The sequence below is a fragment of the Staurois parvus genome, unplaced genomic scaffold (genome assembly GCF_062004578.1).
Source record: "Staurois parvus isolate SC_StPar_1 unplaced genomic scaffold, SC_StPar_1.0 ptg000321l, whole genome shotgun sequence".
In the NCBI taxonomy this organism is placed as follows: Eukaryota; Metazoa; Chordata; class Amphibia; order Anura; family Ranidae; genus Staurois; species Staurois parvus.
Window position 1 is genome coordinate 5,491,784 of NW_028318117.1, and position 21,553 is coordinate 5,513,336.

Genomic DNA, 21,553 nt, shown 5'->3' on the forward strand with positions numbered 1-21,553 from the left:
CCTACCTTTATTTCAGACAGACTGGCACAGGTCTAGAATGCTTCATTTTGAGGAGGTATCTCCTCCAGCACCTTCGCAAAAGAAAATAAGTTTTATCAGAGCTTTTTCCCATTGACATTACATGGAAAAAATAATCTATATTTTCAAATTATTGTAATGTTAATGTTCAGGTTTGCATGGACAAAAACGAGCACAGCGACATTTTCACAGTTTTGTGATCGTTAAAATAATGACAATTAAATCACTTCTCTGGGTGTTTGAAAATCATGGTGTGAAAGTAAATGTCATCCAAAGCATGCAGCATATTTACTGGGATGTGAGAATTCATGGGGAGAGGGGCTATCAGGTCAGTGGACACTTGATCCAGCACCCCTGCTGCATACGATTACTTATAGTAGTAATTTGTTGCTGGTATTGTTGGAATACAGTGTGTATTTTGTTCAACTACATCAGTGTCAGTGTTCAGTAGAGATATAATATTCAACCAGTAGATGGCAGTGTTTATATGTTTGTAGCTGTATTTATGGTCTTTTCTCTGTAATAGTTTCCTGTTCCCTGTTTGCAGAGAAGCAACAGATAAGCAGGGGCGGACTGACCATTTGGAAACCCGGGCACTGCCCGAGGGCCCGGGGTCAGTAGGGGGCCCCATGAGATGCCCCTGGTACCTTTTTCATAGGCTTTTTTGAGTTTGGGCAAGGACACAGGGCCCCATGATCCCCTATTGCCTGGGGGGCCCCATGAGTTGTCAGTCTGGACCTGCAGATAAGTGTATGTGGACTATGCACTGTCTGTTCTGTAGGCCTATATACAGAATCTTTATCCGTTATGAATAGCAATACATTACTATCGCAGCGATATGTTGCTGCAGGAAGAAGCAGGCAGAGTTGAACCCCCCTGCCCTGTCTTCTCTTGGTATCCAGACTAATACGATATGGCCATGACATCACAGATGACATCACTGAACATTATTGTTTTGTTTTAGTCTGCTTGCTGTCCCCGATAATCTGCCTCTTTCCCCTTACATGTGAACAGCTCATTAAAAAAAAAAGAGTAATAAACAAAAGAGGTGATGGTGGACATATACTGTATCCTAAAGCTGCATTAAACCCAAAACCAAACAAGATTATTACATTGCAACTTATTGATTCTTAGATATGGTTATTGCATTAATTTTCTGTTTAGAACTTTCCCCCTGATTTTCACCATATGATCTGGTCAGTAAGTCTGTTATTTTTCACCTTACATTAGCAGACCAATGTCTCCAGCAAATGTGGCAGTTAGTGTTGAGAAAAACCATTTACCACTAAAAGGAGTGGTTACAAAGGTCATATTTTATTCATTAATGTAAAATCTTTATCCCAAAAGGGAAAACAAAATTGTCGTAACTGCTTAAAGTGGAAGAAATCCCATTTTGGTAACTTTTACCTACAGGTACTGTAAGTATCGCCTAAACGATAGGCAGACACAGGAGGTATTTACTGTAGAAGCACCAGTGACGTTACCGGTGCATGTGCACTGCATTCTCAATGGACGGTGTGCCACAGCCAAAACTTCCTTCCCGCATATGGGGGAGTGATGGCATCACAGATCGGCCAATCAGAAGGCCACAGCTTGCGAACGTGGAAGGAAGACCTGGTGAAGATGGAAGCCTAGGGGAGGCATGGCAGCGCTCCACTGGAGGGCTTCGTTTTTGGGTAAATCTTTCATAATGTGCTAGTATGCGATGCATACTAGCACATTATGCTCTTAACTTGCAGGGAGAAGATTTTTTAGAATTTTTTTTGGCAGTTTACTACCGCTTTAAGAACTAATGGCTGGAGTTTGGAATTTTGTTAGTGAAGTCCATCTCAACCTGCTAGTGCATCTAACACTACCTTTTCCCCAGACTATCAATGCTGCTGTCCAAAGGGGTTTCCATTGCTCCTCTATCTAGAGTGGAGACATCAAAAGACAGGAAGTTACTGGCAAAACCAGCTGGTGAAATAAAGGAAAAAAGGCTAAAAAAAGGAAACTAATGCAACCACCACATATAAGGATTGGTAAACTGCAATATATTACATTTTTGTTTTGAGGCTTATTACTACTTTAAGCTCAAATGAGGAAAATACTTTGCAACATTTAGTTTCATGCATATTGGTGTAACTTATGTAAAAAATAGGGTGTGGGTCTTCCTATTACAGCTGCTGGAACATCCTGGACAGCACCAAGAAACTTCATTATATATTTGTTTTGTTTTACTTACAAAGTCCCAGGAAGTGGTTATGGTATCTTGTGTCAGGTTTTGGATATACACAGAGCTGGTTAATGAGTGGCTTTTGACGTGCACTGTTTTTCAGTGGACAATAAAAGGGGCACTGTCAAGGTTCTGATTGAAACAATGTGAGGTTATTAAGCGCTCATTCACAATGGCACCCAGCCCCATACAGTGTGAAGAGCCCTTTGCTTGTTTTCTGTCCTAGCACTGAGCTGCATGCAGGCAGCCCATATTAGTGCACGGACAGGCATTGGCTGTATAGAGTCACCCACACAGCTGAGTTTGACAGGTACACAGGGATTGGTGCACAGACCCCAACACAGAGCCTGTACATACAGGACTGTGCAACAGTCCCTACCTGTCTGTCAAAGTTGGCTGTGCAGGTGAATCTGTATAACCCATTCAAGTCAACTCACTAATGTGGGTTGCCTGCATGCAGCTTGGCGCTAGGACAGAAAAGTGAACAAAACACTTCTTACGCTCTACAGGTCTGAGTAAATGAGCCCTAAAAGGTCATATGTTATCGATTGCTGTTAATGGTAGAGTTATATTACGTGTTATCCATCAATTAATGCAGAAACTTTGGTATTTAGGTAATATCCGTGGCTAACTTAAGCTATTAAAGTGGTAGTAAACCGCCAAAAAGTCACCACTGATAGGGCTTTCATCTTCACCCAGTCTTCTGGGTTCATGGGCCCTGGTCGCTTGATTGGCGGAGCCGAGATAATGTCACTTGACCATAGCACAGAGTTCTGAAAGGACAGCACTGGTATGCCGTTCCTTCAGAACACATGCGCCTGTGACATCATCAACTGCAGGGACACTGAATATCTCCTAAACGGTGCATCTTCAGGAGATATTCCTTGTACCTACAGGTAAGCTTTATTATAAGTTTACCTGTAGGTACAAGTGTCCAGTGGAAGTTTATTTCCATTTTAAAAATGAAAGCTTTTGGATAACTTAGATTTCTTCTTCAGGCTTTATTCATTGCATGTATAAAGTTATCCTGAAAGCTTGTATTGGTAAGCCAATAAAAGATATCTCTGCCCCTTCCATATCCTGCAGCTGTAATCTTCTGGTGCTATGGGGTTAGCAAAAAAAAATTATTCTCACCTAGGTAGATGCAGCATTGGCCTTGTCCCCCACTACTTCTAAGACTGAGAACTGAGCGATCAAAAACCACAGTTCTCGGTCTTCAGTGAGCAGAGAGCAGGTAACTGTCAGTCAAAGGCTCTCTGCTCTGTCCCTGCCCTGCTGTGTGCCTCCAGCACTTCCTGGAGTGACAGACTGTGAGGGGAATGCTGAGAGGCTGAACAAGCTGCTGGTCAGAATTATGGGTGGATCCCAACCATATGGTCAGGATTGTTCCAGACCCTGGCCTGGCTCTGTGACATCAGCTGACAGTGGGCTTTAGCCCTTTGTCGGCTGAAAACGGGTCACAGGAGTGCAGAATGAACTGTACACCTGTGATCCATAAAAAAAATAGGACCAAAAAAGCTTTGGCCGTACTTCTCCATTAAGTTGAGGGATCTGTCACAGGCACTCCTCAAGAGTGCCGGCTATGCATGCCCTTTCACTCTTCCCCCTGTCCTCCATTCATGCACAGCTTTTCATTCATGGAAACTATAGTACAACTTCTCTTAATGAAGAATAGGGGTGGAAATGGATGAGAGCCTGTGACAGGTTCCTCAGCTCTACTGACCCACCACACCAGAAGATTATGGCTTTGGAGAATGGGAGGAGAGCAGAGGACAGAGAATTTCAACTATGATGGCTGGCACCCGCACAAGGGATGTTTTGGATTAAATGTAGGTACTGTATCTTGTGCTGATTTTGTGCGGGTTAGCTCTGCTTTCTTTAGACTTATATTATGTTCCGCTGTTTTTGTGTGTTTTTTTGAAAGCACACTAAAGGTCTTGCATGCAGGAGTCTTGGTGCATTTTCAGAAAGCGCACTAAAACGTTGGACATAATACAACCCTTGGCAAAAAGTATGGAATCACCACTCTTGGAAAATGTTCATTCAATTGTTTAATTGCGTGAAAAAAACTAATCACAGACATGTCTCAAAACTATTTTCATTTAACATTCCAAACATCTGGCTTTGAGAAACACTTAAAAAAATTTAAAAAGAAAGAAAACTGTAGTCAATTGCAACTGTTTTTGTGGATCAAGCAGAGGAAAAAGTATGGAATCACTCAATTCTGAGGAAAATATTATGGAATCACCATGTACTTTGCAGTTCAAAAACAAACATCTGCATCAGATTACATCTGCTAATTAGTCTGCAGTTAAAAAAAGAGTGCTTGCACACCTTGGTGAGCTGTTGCACCACGCTGATTGACTTCTTCAAGAAGGTAAATCATCACGGAAGTACAAACCAAATGGGAAGGTTGTAAAAGGAAAGTGTACTGGTAATCCAAGGAAGACATCAAAGCGTCAAGATAGAAAACTGAAAACAATATGCCTTGAAAACAGAAAATGCACAACAAAATAAATGGGCAGAAACTGGAGTCAATGTCTGTAATCAAACTGTAAGACATAGCCTAAAGGAAATGGGATTTACAAACATTTACATACAGAAAAGCCAAATAAAAACTATCATTAACACCTAAATAGAAAAAAACAAGGTTACAGTGGGCTAAAGAAAAGCAATCATGGACTGTGGATGATGAAAGTCATATTCAGTGATGAATCAGGAATTTGCATTGGGCAGGGTGATGATGCTGGAACTTTTGTTTGGTGCTGTTCCAATGTAATGTATAAAGACGACCGCCTGAAGAAAACATGCACATTTCCATAATCATTGATAATATGGGGTTGCATGTCAGGTAAAGGTACGGTGGAGATGACAGTCATTAAATCTTCAATAAATGCACAGTTTTACATTGAGATTTTGGACACTTTTCTTTTTGCATTAATTGAAAGGATATTTTGGTGATGATGACATCATTTTCAGGATGATAATGCATTTTCCCATAGGGAAAAAGCTGTGACAACTTTCCTTCAAGAAAGAGACATACAATGCATCCAGAAAGTATTCACAGCACTTAACTTTTGCCACATTTTGTTATGTTACAGCCTTATTCCAAAATGGATTAAATTAGTTTTTTCCCTCAACAGTCTATAAACAATACCCCATAATGACAACGCGAAAAAAGTAAATTTTGAAATCTTTGCAAAAAGAAAAAAAAACACATGTACAAAGTATTCCCACATGTACAAAATATTCCCAGCCTTTGCTCAATACTTTGTTGAAGCACCTTTAGCACCAATTACAGCCTCAAGTCATTTTGAGTATGATGCTACAAGCTTGGCCCTCCTATTTTTGGGTAATTTCTCCCATTCTTCTTTGCAGTACCTCTCAAGTTACATCAGTTTGGTTGGGGAGCATTGGTGCACAGCCATTTTCAGAGCTCTACAGAGATGTTCAATCAGGTTCAAGTCTGGGCTCTGGCTGGGCCACTCCAGGACATTCACAGAGTTGGCCCGCAGCCACTCCTTTGTTAGGTGGGCTGTGTGCTTAGGGTCGTTGTCCTGTTGAAAGATGAACCGTCGCCCCAGTCTAAGGTCCAGAGTGCTCTGGAACAGGTTTTCATCAAGGATGTCTCTGTACATTTCTGCATTCATCTTTCCTTTGATCCTGACTAGTCTCCCAGTCCTGCAGCTGAAAAATATCCCCACAACATGATGCTGCCACCACCATGCTTCACTGTAGGGATGGTATTGGTCAGGTGGTGAGCAGTACCTAGTTTCCTCCAGACATGACCCTTGGCATTCAGGCCAAAGAGTTCAATCTTTGTTTCATCAGACCAGAGAGCTTTGTTTCTCATGGTCTGAGAGTCCCTCAGGTGCCTTTTGGCAAACTCCAGGCGGGCTGCCATTTGCCTTTTACTGAGGAGTGGCTTCCGTCTGGCCACTGTACCATACAGGTCTGATTGGTAGAGTGCTGCAGAGATGGTTGTTCTTCTGGAAGGTTCTCCTCTCTCCACAGATGTAGGGCTGGAGCTCTTTCAGAGTGACCATTGGGTGCTTGGTTACCTCCCTGGCTAAGGCCCTTTTCCCTCCCTTTGCTCATTTTGGCCGGGCAGCCCGATCTAGGAAGATTCCTGGTGGTTCCAAACTTTTTTCCATTAAATGGATGATGGAGGCCACTGTGCTCATTGGGTGTTGCAGAAAAATTTCTGTACCCTTCCCCAGATCTGTGCCTTGATACAATTCTGTCTCAGGGGACTACAGCCAATTCCTTGAACTTCATGGCTTGGTTTGTGCTCTGATATGCACTGTTAACTGTAGGGCCTTATATAGAAAGGTTTATGTCTTTCCTAATCATGTCCAATCAACTGAATTCCCCACAGGTGCTGTCAGAGATTGCCACGGCGCTGGTTCCGACTCATGTGCAGTAGACCGTCTCATGCGGGGATTCGGGGGCTAGGCCTCAGTCCACCGCGACGACGGAGTTCGCGCATGTGCACTGACGGGCGTGAATGCACGATTGGCACCAATGACAGCGCGGGGCGCGATATTTAAAGCGCCCAGTACTGTCACTGGTTGCCGAATGGTCTTTCTGCATATCCTGTTACCTGTGTCGTGAGTACTTGATCTGGATTGTCTGACCTAGCTGCCTTCTCCTGTCCTGACCCCTTGGCTTGCCTGACTCTGCTCCTGGATGTTCCCCTTTAGATTTGATCTCCTGTTATTGACCCAGCGTGTGACCCGACCATTCTTTACCTACTGTTTTGTACCGCACCGACCACCCGGCTACCGACACGGCTTGTTTCACTCTGCTCTTGCTCATTCCTCCATCCATCCATCCCTCAGGGATCCCCGGGTCCCCTCACATCAGACTCTCACCCTGCAGGAGCCTCCGGCAGACTCCTCTACCACTGATAGAGATAGAGGTAGCTGCGACCTGGTCCCGGAGCGCTCCAAGTCCATCCCCACCATCAGGGGCCCTGGTGAACAAGTGCTCCGGAACTTAGACTCCACACTCTGGAGAGGCTCTATCAGGGGACTGATAGAGGTGCTGTCGGGTGGTCCCTTACAGGTGCACTCCAATCAAGTTGTGGAAACATCTCAAGGATGAACAATGGGAACAGGATTCACCAGAGCTCAATTTTGAGTGTCATGGTAAAGGCTGTGAATACTTATGTATATGTGTTTTTTTCCTTTTTTTATTTTTAATAAATTGCAAAGATTTCAAAACAAACTTCTTTCATGTTGTCAATATGGAGTATTGTTTGTAGAATGTTGTGGAAAAAAATTAATTTAATCCATTTTGGAATAAGGCTGTAACATAACAAAATGTGGCAAAAGTTAAGCGCCGTGAAAACCTTCTGATGCACTGTATAATGTCGATGGCATGACCTGCAAATAGTTCGGACCTCAATCCAATTGAAAATCTATGGTGGAAATGAAAGAAAATGGTCCATGACAAGGCTCCAACCTGCAAAGCTGATCTGGCAACTGCAATAAGAGAAAGTTGGAGCCAGATTGATGAAGAATGCCTCAGAGAATTCAAGCTGTTGTAAAAGCCAGAGGTACAAAGTACCAGTGGTGTTCTGTAGTGTTTTTTTTTTCATGATTCAATAATATTTTCCTGAGAATTGAGTAATTCCATATTTTTTTCCTCTGCTTGATCTGCAAAAACAGTTGCAACTGACTACAGTTTTCTTTTTTTTCTTTTAAGTGTTTCTTAAAGCCAGAAGGTTGGAATGTTAAATGAAAATAGTTTTGAGGCATGTCTGTAATTCGTTTTTTTTTCTACACAAACAATTGAATGAACATTTTCCAAGAGATGTGATTCCATACTTTTTGCCAAGGGGGTTGTAGAAGTCTATGGGAAAGCTCAGCTAACCCGCACAAAAAATGTTGTATGCCGCACTACACTCACGCTGCAGCCAAAGCACAGCAGAGGCAGTGTAAAGCGCCCTAAGGCTATAGTAAAGCTCATAATAATAGATATTTAATAAACACTAGATAAAAAGAAAACTGTAAGCTAGATTATATGCATTCAGGGTTGCCTGGGGTTCCCCATTTATCTGCGTCATGACCGCTTAGATTACAAGGTTCATAGATCTTCACAGATATTTCATCAGAACACTAGAGTATATTATGCTGAAAGTAAATGTGCTACAGACAAAGCACCCTGACATCAAAATGATTGCAGCAATAAGTGCTTTGTTGTCATTGAAAATAGGATTTCCTTGCAAAGTCCCAGTGCTGAACATTACAATGCTAATCAATAAATGTCAACGTGCAACAGCCTGTGATGTTCTCGCTGTGCAGATGCGCCAGGATGTTTTATCTCCGCTTGCAGCTTGTTACGTTGCTGTTTATTTCTGTCAGGCACACAGGGAGTCTGTGAGTCTTCTAAATATTGGAGCGTGCAGACACGTATGTTTGTGTAGTCACAGGAAACATATTTAGTGTACAGATGTTTGCTGCATTGCAGTCATAGCACAGCTCAGTGCTTTATCTATGAAGGACGACACAAGCCACAACAATACTTTTTCTTTACAGGAACGCGTATGGAAAATAAAAATGTAACTCTAGGAAGATATGAAAAAAATGTTAATATCTGCCCAGCATTTTGCTGTGTATGCAGCTGTATTCTTGTCTATAGGCCCAGTCACCACGGTGCACATAACAAAGTAAACATATTTTACTCTGTATGCTTGTAAACATTTTTGCTAATGTTTACATCCCCTCCCTCCTAGATTGTAAGCTCAAAGGGGCAGGGCCCTCCTATCCAGGGGCAGACTGACAACTCATGGGGCCCCCGGGCCCGTGTCCTTGCCCAAACTCAAAAAAGCCTAATAAAAAGGTACCAGGGGCAGCTCATGGGGCCCCCTACTGACCCCGGGCCCTTGGGCAGTGCCTGAGTTTCCAAATGGTCAGTCCGCCCCTGTTACCTATCCCTCTTGTATTGTTGTTGTATGGTCTCCCTTTATATTGTAAAGAGCTGAGCAAACTATTGGCGCTATATAAATCCTGTATAATAATAATATATGCATACAGCAATCAGCGTAAGGGATTCTGACAGCTGCCACTGCTGCTCCTGGCCGACATGTCAATATCAACAATATCATTCATAAATGACTGCCCCAAGTAGATTACTCTGCGCCACATTAACCTCTTGAAACAAACAAGAGATCCCTGTGCTCAAATCCATACAGCTAGTGCATGCATTTATCCATCAGGTGCTAAAGGGGTGTAACCACATATTAACACTAGAAGTTCTGAAGGACCCTCTGCACACTGGTATATACCCTTTCAAGCAGACTATGCAATAAATTGGGATATTTGGTTCACACATATTGCAATACATGCTTAAGCTGGCAAACTGCATCAAAGTAATCCCTCTATGGCCAGTCCTACTCTGCTCTGCCTACGCAAATGCTACTGTGGACACAATGCTAGCATAGGGGAAAAGACACAATAGGGGAGAGCTACAAGGTTCAGGTCTGGCTACTGACCCAACAATACAACAAACAAGAGATCCCTGTGCTCAAATCCCAACAGCTAGTGCATGCATTTATCCATCAGGTGCATTAACCGCTTGCCCTCCAGTGGATTTACCCCCCTTCCTGACCAAGCCGTTTTTTTGTGTTACGGCGCTGCGTTACTTTAACTGACACTTGCGCGGTCATGCAGTGCTGTACATAAATGACATTTAAGTATTTTTTCCCCACAAATAAAGCTTTCTTTCGGTGGTATTTGATCACCGGTTTTTATTTTTTGCGCTATAAAAAAAAAAAGACAGAAGAAAAAAACTATATTTTTGACATTTTGCTATAAAACATATCTAGTAAAAAATAAAAAAAAGTAAAATTTCTTCCTAAATTTAGGCCAAAATGTATTCTGCTACATGTCTTTGCTAAAACAAAACCCCAGTACGTGTAAATTAATTGGATTACATGAAAGTTATAGCATTTGAAAATGGCGGTATAGATACTGGAATTTTTTTTTATACTAGTAATGGCGGCGATCAGCTACTTATAGCAGGACTGCGACAGGTATTCTGACACTGCGGGGGAGCTAACTGCCACTGACACTAATACAGTGATCAGTGCTAATAAAAAGCACTGACACTGTACTAATGACACTGGGCAGGAAGGGGTTAACATCTGGTTTTACCACACACCCCAACCACTGGTGTAGTGTCAGGGGTTGCAGTGGCGACCTGCCCTATGCTCCAAGGGGTCCGTGCGGCCTCCTTGTCACATTCTATTTTACAGTTAGGAGGGGCGGTGGGGATTGTACAGGAACTAATCCTTTCTATTTTCCTCCTGTAACTGCTGAAATCCAGCATTCAGTGGCTGCAGGAGCAAAAATAGCAGGAGCTATTCAAAATAAAAAAAAATCTAAATTCTGAACCATGTCATCTCATTGTAGCCAGTGACTGGTTATCAAATCACTTAAATTGCCAGTGGTAGAATAATGCATTATGCATTTCTATTTCTGTATACAGCTCTGGATTTATAAAAAGGTAAAATGAAGCTGTTACACTGAAACACTGTTAGTTACACTGATACACTGTTTTTTTCTTTCAGCCAGCAGGCTAACAAATTTTTGGAGGTATTCTCTCCCCCTCGGGATATTCTGTTCTAAAACCGGCCATAGATTGATTGATTGAATTTTGACCAGTTCAATTGATCTATGGGCAGGCTGATTGTACTGAAGTCAATCAATGGAACTACTTCAGTGATCAGATTTTCCACCGGCAGAACACAATAGGACTGTGGGAGGAATTACCCCGTTAACACATTCAGTGTTGATGGAGGAATCAAGCCATTTTCTTTCCTTCCACCCATGGTGGAAGCAAACAATATTTCATAATCTATGGGCTGCTTAACTTCAGAACCTGCAGCTGTCAGAATGTTCTGATCAGTGGCTACAAATGATTGGCTGCAGTCACTAATCAAAGAAAATTCTTCAACATGTCCCATTCACAGAAATCGATCAAACAATTGACTTCTGTCTTTCAATGTATGGCTAGCTTTAGCCTGGATTCAAACCAATAAAATGTAAACATGTCTGAATACCATGCCTTGATTCATTCTCATATACTGCTTATCCATTTTTTTGCAGCGGTAAACTAATAAGACAACAGTGTATGGCAATTACTTATACTTATTTTATAGATTTGTGGCCATGGTAGTCATTACCAATATCCAGCCCTAGCTATGCATTATGTTTCATTTTATTCTGTGACCTGTCTGTAAATGGCTCTACTATGAGCATATGTATAGACCGACTTGGACACATATCCATCTGCCTTAATTCACTTAGATACTAAGAGAATAACACATTACACAAGATTGTCCTGTTTTGTCTAGACTAAACGTTTGATTATGCACAATGACATGACCTGTCACAAAGTATTATGTGCAGGACAGCAGCATTATAAGTATTCATTAGATACCTGCAGCACAAGAGATGCCAGTATGATCAGCCTTCTAGTGATTATTCAGTTCTCCAATAACCTTGAATGTCCCCGTCCAGAATAATAACCTCATCTGAAATTCACTGATGTTATTTCTTCCATTGAAATCCCTCTGCTCTTTTTTTATACCAGATGGTGAGTATTTGCCAACCTGTGATAGCTGGCAGCTAATACAGCAGCACAGTCTTCAGTCCTTTACCCACATTATGTGCCTTTATGTTAATAATTTTGCTGTTCCATACACTGCTCCCACCTTGACTAGGAATATAAGAATGATTGTTGTCTGCTAAATAAATACAAACATACCCTGATTGACACCATACTTAAATGAGTACAAATGGATCATACAGCCACATATCTCTGATGTTCAGATTATCCCGCCTAGGGTTGGCAGCAGGGTTTCTCTCCTCTAGTGCTCCCAACAGGGGTAGGATTTCACCGGCTACTGAAAGCTCCAAAGGCAAGAGTATACTATACATCTAAGTGCTGTAAAATGTGTTTTTTTTTCATTCTTGTTAAATACATTTTTATTGAGATGTAACATACAATGCTAGAATATTTGCAGAAACAACAGACAGCATTGCATAAATTACAACTGAAAAACATGCTGTAACAAAATGTTCATTAGATAGGCAGGCAGAGAAATGCAGTAAGTGGATTGCAACAGGTTTATAAAACACCCACTAGGCTAATCTTCGCTCTAGGCTGTTTGCTGCCAGGGAAAAGGGGTGAAATAAGGCTGCAAACCTATAGAATGTGTTATTTCAGTGAAATTCATGTTCAGTAAATGAAGAGCTAAGGTGAAAGCAATATTCCAGAATAATGTTACTCCAGATTCTTAGGGAGTGAGTGGTGAGGGAATTAGTCAACTGTTTTCTTCATGTTGTGAGTAACCATAGCAAGTATCCCCATTGTCAGAACACAATAACTCAGCGGGAGGGATTCCCCCATTCACATTGAATGTGTGGATGGGGGAATTTTATTTTATTTTTTTTTTTCGTTCAACCCACTGGTTGAACGAAAAAAAAATGATGGATGTATGGCCTGCGTAAGTGTATGCTCCTGTTTCTTATACAGGTGGAGAAAGGGAGAATCTTTTTGATTACTGTAGGTATTATGAATCTACCTTCAGGAACAGGCCCAGTGTTATGCATTAGATCAGGGGTCTCCAAACTTTCTAAACAAAGGGCCAGTTTACTGTGCTTCAGACTTTCCGGGGGCCAGTCCATGGTGAGCGGGAGTGGAAAATGTCCTGGGATCAGTGGGAGCAAACAATGTCCCATCTTTAGTATTGAGGAAATATTAGTGCCCTATCATTGGTGTCAGTGGGAGGAATAGTGCCCCATCATTGGTGTCAGTGGGAGGAATAGTGCCTCACTGTTGGTGTCAGTGCAGGAATTATTGCCCCTTTGTTGGCAGAAGTGGGAGGAATAGTGTTTCGTATCAGCGGGAGTAATAGTACCTCCAGTACCAGACCAGTATGGAGACCGTTGCATTAGATATTTAACAGAATATATAAATGAATATCAAATTGCATTGAGTCAGTCAGGAATAAGGTAATGGCATGACAAACCTAGATATGGATCATGGTCAGTCAACAGAAAAATACATTAATAGTGCAATACTACATATGATCTACAGTGCCTTGAAAAAGTATTCATACCCCATTGAAATTTTCCACATTTTGTCATGTTACAACCAAAAACGTAAATGTATTTTATTGGGATTTCATGTGATAGACCAGGGGTGGGCAAACTTTTTGACTTGAGGGCCGCAATGGGTTCATATATTGGACCCGGGGGCCGGACCAAGAGTAGATGAATGATGTGTATGTGTCATCCATAGTAAGTATAGTAATATTCCCCCATAGTAAGCATAGTAATTAATCCCCCATATAGTAATTAATCCCCCATATAGTAATTCATCCCCCATAGTAATTCATCCCCCATAGTAATTAATCCCCCATATAGTAATTCATCCCCCATATAGTAATTCATCCCCCATAGTAATTCATCCCCCATATAGTAATTAATCCCCCATATAGTAATTAATCCCCCATATAGTAATTCATCCGACATATAGTAATTAATCCCCCATATAGTAATTCATCCCCCATAGTATTCATCCCCCATATAGTAATTCATCCTCCATAGTAATTCATCCCCCATAGTAATTCATCCCCCATATAGTAATTCATCCCCCATATAGTAATTCATCCCCCCTATAGTAATTCATCCCCCATAGTAATTCATCCCCCATATAGTAATTCATCCCCCCTATAGTAATTCATTCCCCATATTAAGTCCCCAAGTCCCCCCTGTGTCAATTCACTTACCTTTGCTCCGCGCGTTCCTCTCGCCGTCTTCCCGCGCCGTTCCAGTGTAGCATGAAAATCTGTCTCCTATGAGGATCTGTCCCCCTCGATGTATCTGCGCATGTGCCAGTTTCAGGCATTAGCAGCTGATCGGCGATCTCTGGCACATGAGCAGATACGTCGAGGGGGACAGATTTTCATGCTACACCGGTCTTCAGGGCGGACTGTGAGAGGACCTCCGCGGGCCGGATTAAAAGGTCCACCGGGCCGTATACGGCCCGCGGGCCGTAGTTTGCCCATTGCTGTGATAGACCAACATAAAGTGGCACAAAATTGTGAAGTGGAAGGAAAATTATAAATGGTTTTAAAAATTTTTTGCAAATAAATATCTGAAAAGTGTGGTGTGCATTTGTATTCAGCCCCCTTTACTCTGATACCCCTTACTAAAATCTAAATGGAATCAATTGCCTTCAGAATTCACTTAATTAGTAAATAGCGTCCACCTTTGTGTAATTTAACCTCAGTATAAATACAGCTGTTCTGTGAAACCCTCAGAAGTTTGTTAAAGAACATTAGTGAACAAACAACATCATAAAGGCCAAGGAACATACCAGACAGGTCAGGGATAAAATTGTGGAGAAGTTTAAAGCAGGGTTAGGTTATAAAAAATATATCCAAAGCTTTGAACATTCTATGGAGCACTGTTCAATCCATTATCCAAAAATGGACAGAGTATGGCACAACCGCAAACCTACCAAGACATGGCCGTCCACCTAAACTGACAGGCAGGCAAGGAGACCATTAATCAGAGAAGCAGCCAAGAGGTCCATGGAAACACTGGAGGAGCTGCAGGGATCCACAGATCAGGTGGGAGAATCTGTTCACAGGACAACTATTAGTTGTGTACTCCACAAATCTGGTATTTATGGAAGAGTGGCAAGAAGAAAGCCATTGTTGAAAGAAAGCTATAAGAAGTCCCGTTTGCAGTTTGCGAGAAGCCATGTGGGGGACACAGCAAACATGTGGAGTAAGGTGTTCTGGTAAGATGAGACCAAAATTTAACTTTTTGGACTAAAAGCAAAATGCTATGTGTGGCGGAAAACTAACACTGCACATCACCCTGAACACACCATCCTCACCGTGAAATGTGGTGGCAGCATCATGCTGTAGGGATGCACTTCTTCAGCAGGGACAGGGAAGCTGGTCAGAGTTGATGGGAAGATGGATGGAGCCAAATACAGGGCAATCTTAGAAGAAAACCTGTTAAAGAGTCTGCAAAAGACTTGAGACTGGGGCGGAGGTTCACCTTCTAGCGGAACAACAACCATAAACATACAGCCAGAGCTACATGGGGTGGTTCAGATCAAATCATATTCATGCGTTAGACTGGATGGAGAGCGTCTCTGAACAGCAATTTTAATGTCTTGCCACAGATTCCCAATTGTATTTAGGTCTGGACTTTGACTGGGCCATTCTGACAGAGCGTGGGCTATTTTGCAAAGAAGAATGGGCAAAAATGTCACTCTAGATGTGCAAAGCCGTTAGAGACATCCCCAAAAAGACTTGCAGCTGTAATTGCAGCGAAAGTTGGTTCTACAATGTATTGACTCAGGGGGGCTGAATACAAATGCACACAACACTTTTCACATATTTATTTGTAAAAAATTTTGAAAACCATTTATCATTTTCCTTCCACTTCACAATTGTATGCCACTTTGTTGGTCTATTACATAAAATCCCAATAAAATACATTTATGTATTTGGTTGTAACATGACAAAATGTGGAAAATTTCATGAGGTATGAATACTTTTTCAAGGCACTGTATGTATTTAAGATACACATACTAATCCAATCAATTTGGTAAAGATTGGAAAACACACCTTTCATGTCTGTAAGCACAAGATACCTTGCTAATGACAGAAAATATAGATTGGATATAATGGATATTTCCAGACAGTCATTTGTTTTCTATGAAGATATACTGACGATGGAGGTTTCGGGTTGCACTATGGTCCCTGCTCCACATATGTAAATATATATGCTTCCCCAGATTTTTTAAGTATGTATGTTTATACAACAACTTGAGAACAAATCTTGCAACAACCGAACCATACCTGCATGACCACTCTATGGCCAGCATACAAAAAACTTTCATGAGAAAAAAAAAAATCTGGGACCCATGGATCTCATTCGTACTGGTAAATTTTGACCAGCACTTGATGAATTTATGAGGTTTCTTTCCCTACTGATGGGACATGGAACCCCCCAACATAGCTCAAAGGCACTTACCTCCTCCTTTACCCTCCCTGACCTCTTATAATTTAAAAAATTGTTTGCGCCAAACTACCCTGGTTTTAATTTTTTTATGTTGTAAAACTATCCTGGCGCTGGGTCTGTTTTGATATTAACAAAGCTGGTGTAAATGACCCAATGAAACTGAACTATAAACTACTACTTTATAAGCCTAATTCAAAAGAAATGCATGTCTAACAAATGATGCACTGATTTGCATGTTCATGAGGGAAGTCTCCAGACCTTAATCTGATTGAAAATCTGTGGAGGGAGTTGAAAGTCAGCCACCAAACCTTAATGACTTGGACAGGATCTGCCAAGAGGAGTGGGCCAAAATCCCTCCTGAGATGTGTGCAAACCTGGTGGCCAACTACTGGAAATGTCTGACCTCTGTGATTGCCAACAAGGGATTTGCCACCAAATACTAAGTCATGTTTTGTGAAGGGGATCAAATACTTATTTCCCTCATGAACATGCAAATCCGTGCATAATTTGTTAGACATGCATTTCTTTTGAATTTGTTGTTGCTATTCTGTCTCTCAGTGTTACAATACACCTACCATTCGATTTTTAGACTGATCATTTCTTTGTGAGTGTGCAAACATTCAAAATCAGCAGGGGATCAAATACTTATTTCCTTCAATGTATATCTAAAGTCAAACCTTTTTCTTTCATATAGTTATAGTTAAAAATAGTTAAAAGACATGTTGTATTTTCTTGCCATCTGTTTCTTCTGACATCCTGTCCTGTAGACCCAAACTTCTCCATAGTGAGGGAAATCTCCTCTTGGACAGGTTTCACCAGATTAAGTGTTACCATTGGAAGATTTTACCTCTATTCCTGTTCCTTCACTTTCAGTCCAGGTGCCATTGGTCAACAGGGCAAAAAGAGTAAGTTATCTCCCCAACTGGGACTCAGGCGATAATATGAAACCTGAGAGAGGTTTACCATTCTATCTAAAAACTAAAAAAAAGTTTTGACCTTGGATACAATTTAAGTCTGTCAATTTTGAGAAGAGCTCGGTTTGCTAGTCAACATAAAGCATGCTGTAAGTACACAGCCAACAACTACATATTTTAGACACATTTGTAGCTTCTAGATAAGTATAAACACTATGAATTGGACTAATGTCCATTCCCATTACCTTAACTTTGAAATGATGCAGGATGACATAAAATTTCCTCTACATTTGCTTCCCATTGAAGAAATGATAGGGAGGCAAGTAGAGAAATCATGATGTGGAAAGTGCAAAGCAATAAGAAACTAGTGCTAGCTAATTCAAGTAACTCTAATTGCTATGGGCCACTGCCCTTTTATATGAGAATAAGGCCTGGTTCACACCAATGCAGTATTCGTGTTGTCCACTTTGCAGTGCTTTTTGCGGTACATTTTATGGGTTTTTTTCACATGTGTTTATGATGCATTTTTTATGTGCATGCAAAACGCGTAAAAATTCACTACATTCATTGACTTTTATTAAACCAAAAATGCAACGTTTTCCGTTAAAAAAAAAGTCCCTGACCCTTTCCAAAAATGCAGCTGCTCAAAAAAGCATAGATGTGAACATGTCCAATAGAAAACCATGGTAAATGGACTGAAGTGCATTCCTTCAAAAAGCAAAAAGCACTAAAAAACACATTGATGTGAACCAGGCCTTAAAGGATAAGTGAATGGGCTGCCCTATGCAAAAATGTGCACAAAAGGTGCCAAAAAAGCACATTTGGAAAATGCTAGGTTTGAATGGGGCCTTAGCGAGAAGGCAGTTTAGACAGTTTATAGGCAATGAGGAACACAGGAAAGCACAGATTGACAGAGAAAGCTACAAAACTGCAGTAAGAAATGCCAGTGTTGTTGCCCTGTTGGCTAATCCATTTGATAGAGGCTTGTGAATCACAACAGGCTGAACTGTATTATAACGTGTTGACAGGTTAATCAGTTCTCATATATTTATTTGAACTTTGTATTTAGCTGGTTGGCTAGAGTCCCACTTTAAACATTTAAAGCTGAACTCCAGGATGGATGATGGTGATATCAGCAGCAGGTCATGCCAGAATCTGAGGTTCTATGATTTTCTTTTTTTTTTTCCTAACTGCTTTAAATCTGGAGTCTTTTAATTAGGATATGTGGGGACTACCAATTAAGAAGAACTTGCAATTTAGTACATGGTCCGCTTTAAGACTGGCCATACACTATACAATTTTCTGTCCAATTTCTGCCCAATTTCCTTTTGATTTACCTTCAACTATGTAGTGCAAGAGCCTGCCTAAGTGGATACAATTGAAAGTGTTGTTAGGTTTGACCTATTATATGGTTTTTGGTAAATCTAAACCAAAAATCTCAAGAAAATTGTATAATGTATGGCCAGCCTAAAAGTCGTTTCCCCAGCACAACACTACTAGATTAGTGAGGCTAGGTTCACACCTGTGCTTCTCCATGTGTTTTTGGTTCATTTTTGCAGCATGTTTTTGTATGTTTTGATGCACTTCCAAGCGTCATACTTTTTTTGTGCAAGGTGAAGATTGGTCGTTAAACACAAAACCCTAACAAAAACACATAAAAAATGCATGGATGTGAGTTTTTAATGCATTTTCATGCACTCCCTTTGTAGTCTATAGGCCAAAATCGCACCTTCCTGCAGAAGTGCCTGCACCTTTACTAAAAATGCACTGCAGAAAAATGCATAGATGTGAATGGGCCCATAAAAAACAATGCTAAATGAATTGTTGTGTATTGTTACACTTCAGCAAACACACGACTGCTGATGTTAAAACAAATTGAACCAAGCCTCATGGTTTAATATGTTTTAACATCAGTCGTGTGTGCCTGTAATGCTCTATGTACAGTAAATGACTGTAATTTATCCTTTTTCCCTTCCCATTTCTTCTTAATTTTTTTTCATTTGCTCCCAGTTTTGTTGTATTTTTTTTTAAATCTTGAAAAGCACAGATTTATTAAGGAATGTGTCTACTGTGTATCTGTGGGCAGTACACTGGTAGTGGGTTCCCACTGTAAATGCTTGCTCACTCCCTGAAACATCATAATTCAATGACTGAAATAAATTCTGTTATCTCCAGGTTCTTTGAAAATTCTACCAATTCATCACCACAGCTTACTTGGACCATGTTGGATTTTTTGCCTGATCACTACTCCCAAGATAAAACCAGCTATGTACAGAAACTTTCACCACTGAAAAAGCATACATACTCAGCTGACAGCAGTGTTCATGGACAAGTCATTTTGAAAAAACAGTGAATGCAGTCTTTGTATTGCATATCTATCTGCCATCCAATGACTGTTTTTAGCTTAAAAAGTAAATTCATTTTAGTAGGAAAAAAATAGTGAATAAAAATAAATAATATAGCATACACAATGGTGACACAAGACGTATTCTAACTGAATGTTATTAAAAATTACCTTTCCTTTTCAGTCTGGAGCTCTGTAATATTCTGTAAAATGGAATGCAATGTGGCTTCGTGGAGGCATTCTGTACACGGACTGTGCACAGAACACCCCCCAGACATGTAATTTCCTGCTTGTGTGACTGGCTTACTGATTTTCCCAGAAGTCTGCACCAAGATGCTAGTCAAATTTTGAGCATCCCCTGCAACAAAATGAGATACTCCCAAAGGGAAATCACGTCCAAAGGGATGCATACCTTGCAACTTTTCTCATTGGAGCCCTGGAGGTGCAGCAGCTGGCTGTTAATTATAAAACCACTTTCATACAGATTCACTGAGCACATGAACACAGGAAAACATCAATTTATTAAGAATAACAAAAGATAGGTATCTGCAACAAAGTTTTTAAAGATCCGTACAATGTACATTGATCATTCAGAGGGAATGTTTTTTGTTTTTTTCTCAAACAAAAGTGGAGTTACTCTTTAACCTCTTCGCGCTGGCTGTACGCAAATGTGCGGCCGCCCGGTGTCTGGGCCTTGAAGCCAAGCGGCCGCACATTTGCGTGCAATTAAGAAAAACATATATGCTGAGAGTGCGCACCCAGCGCGCTCCCAGCACACATGTCCGGCCCTCACGGAAAGGTCCCGATCATGTGACCACCGTGCCAGCAAATCACGGCAGTCACATAACCCTAAAATCCCGCCCTGCCTCCAGGTTTCTGAAACCCTTAAAGGGCCAGGAGGCGTCGGCACCAAGGGTTTAAAGATGCTTGTAGCGTAGGGGAACTAAAAAAGACATGGTTCCATATTCAGTTAAAGCTAAACTCCAGATAAATATAAAATATATTCATTAGTAAACTATTAAATGCATGTTTTGCAAATGCAAGTATTAGCACCTGAGTTTGTCCTCATTAGAATCTTGCATTTCTCAAAGCAGCAGAACTTAAGCTGAAAGATAAAAGAGCAGAAATGGGGGCCTGTCATGTGTTCTGCATGTAAATGTGCTGACAAATAACATACTGATAGGAGGATAGGGAGCACAGTGAGCAGAGAGGTGACTTAATTAGTCTGCTGCTGCTCTTTCACCATACAGACCGCAGTTGTTAGAGATTTATCATAATTTTTTGTACTTTCATGATCATCCAGCTGTAGCATGTCTCTAGGCTGTAGCTTAGGGTAATTTTTCCTAGATACCTTTGTGGTATAGGACTGACTTAAGTGGGTTCATGAGAATATGTACACAAAGCCTACTTTTACCACTGCCACATTACACAAGACTCTCAGAGACCACTGTGTCTATAGCCTGTGATTTCTCCTACAGGGAAGGCATAAAAACATGTCATGCTTCTTCAACCCAACATCATACATGACATACACTGCACGCCACATTAGACTACACTTCACATCATGCGTAACACATTGTAACACGCATTACACAAATTACCCTGCATTATACACTCTGCTCTGCACATCTACACACTTCATTGTATAGAGAAACTGACATGTCTTCTACATCAGGCCTGAAGTTACATAACTTCCACCAATACATGTTCTTGCAAAGCATTATATATTGGTGAACACTGCTAACTATAGCTATGTTATAAAACCTGAGGGCATTAAGCAAAAATCTTTGCTTAAACTACAAATAATGTGACTTTATTGCATAATCAACTGTTGAACATGTTCATGCGGTTGCCTTTGTCAAGACAGTCTGTTATTACCGCAGTTAATGTTCTTTGGCAGTCTACCAACTGTCCTTCTATTAGGACTGATGTAATTTAGCTATTACAGTTTGATTGATTCACCTATTTGTAGATATATGGACTAATGTCCTTTCTTTAGCCA

General features: G+C 40.9%; 1 protein-coding gene across 1 annotated transcript in view; it reads left to right on the plus strand.

The window, feature by feature from the left end:
* Window positions 1-21,553, plus strand: part of RAP1GAP2 (RAP1 GTPase activating protein 2) — a 918,850-nt gene that overhangs the window by 40,152 nt on the left and 857,145 nt on the right. The window lies entirely within an intron of this gene.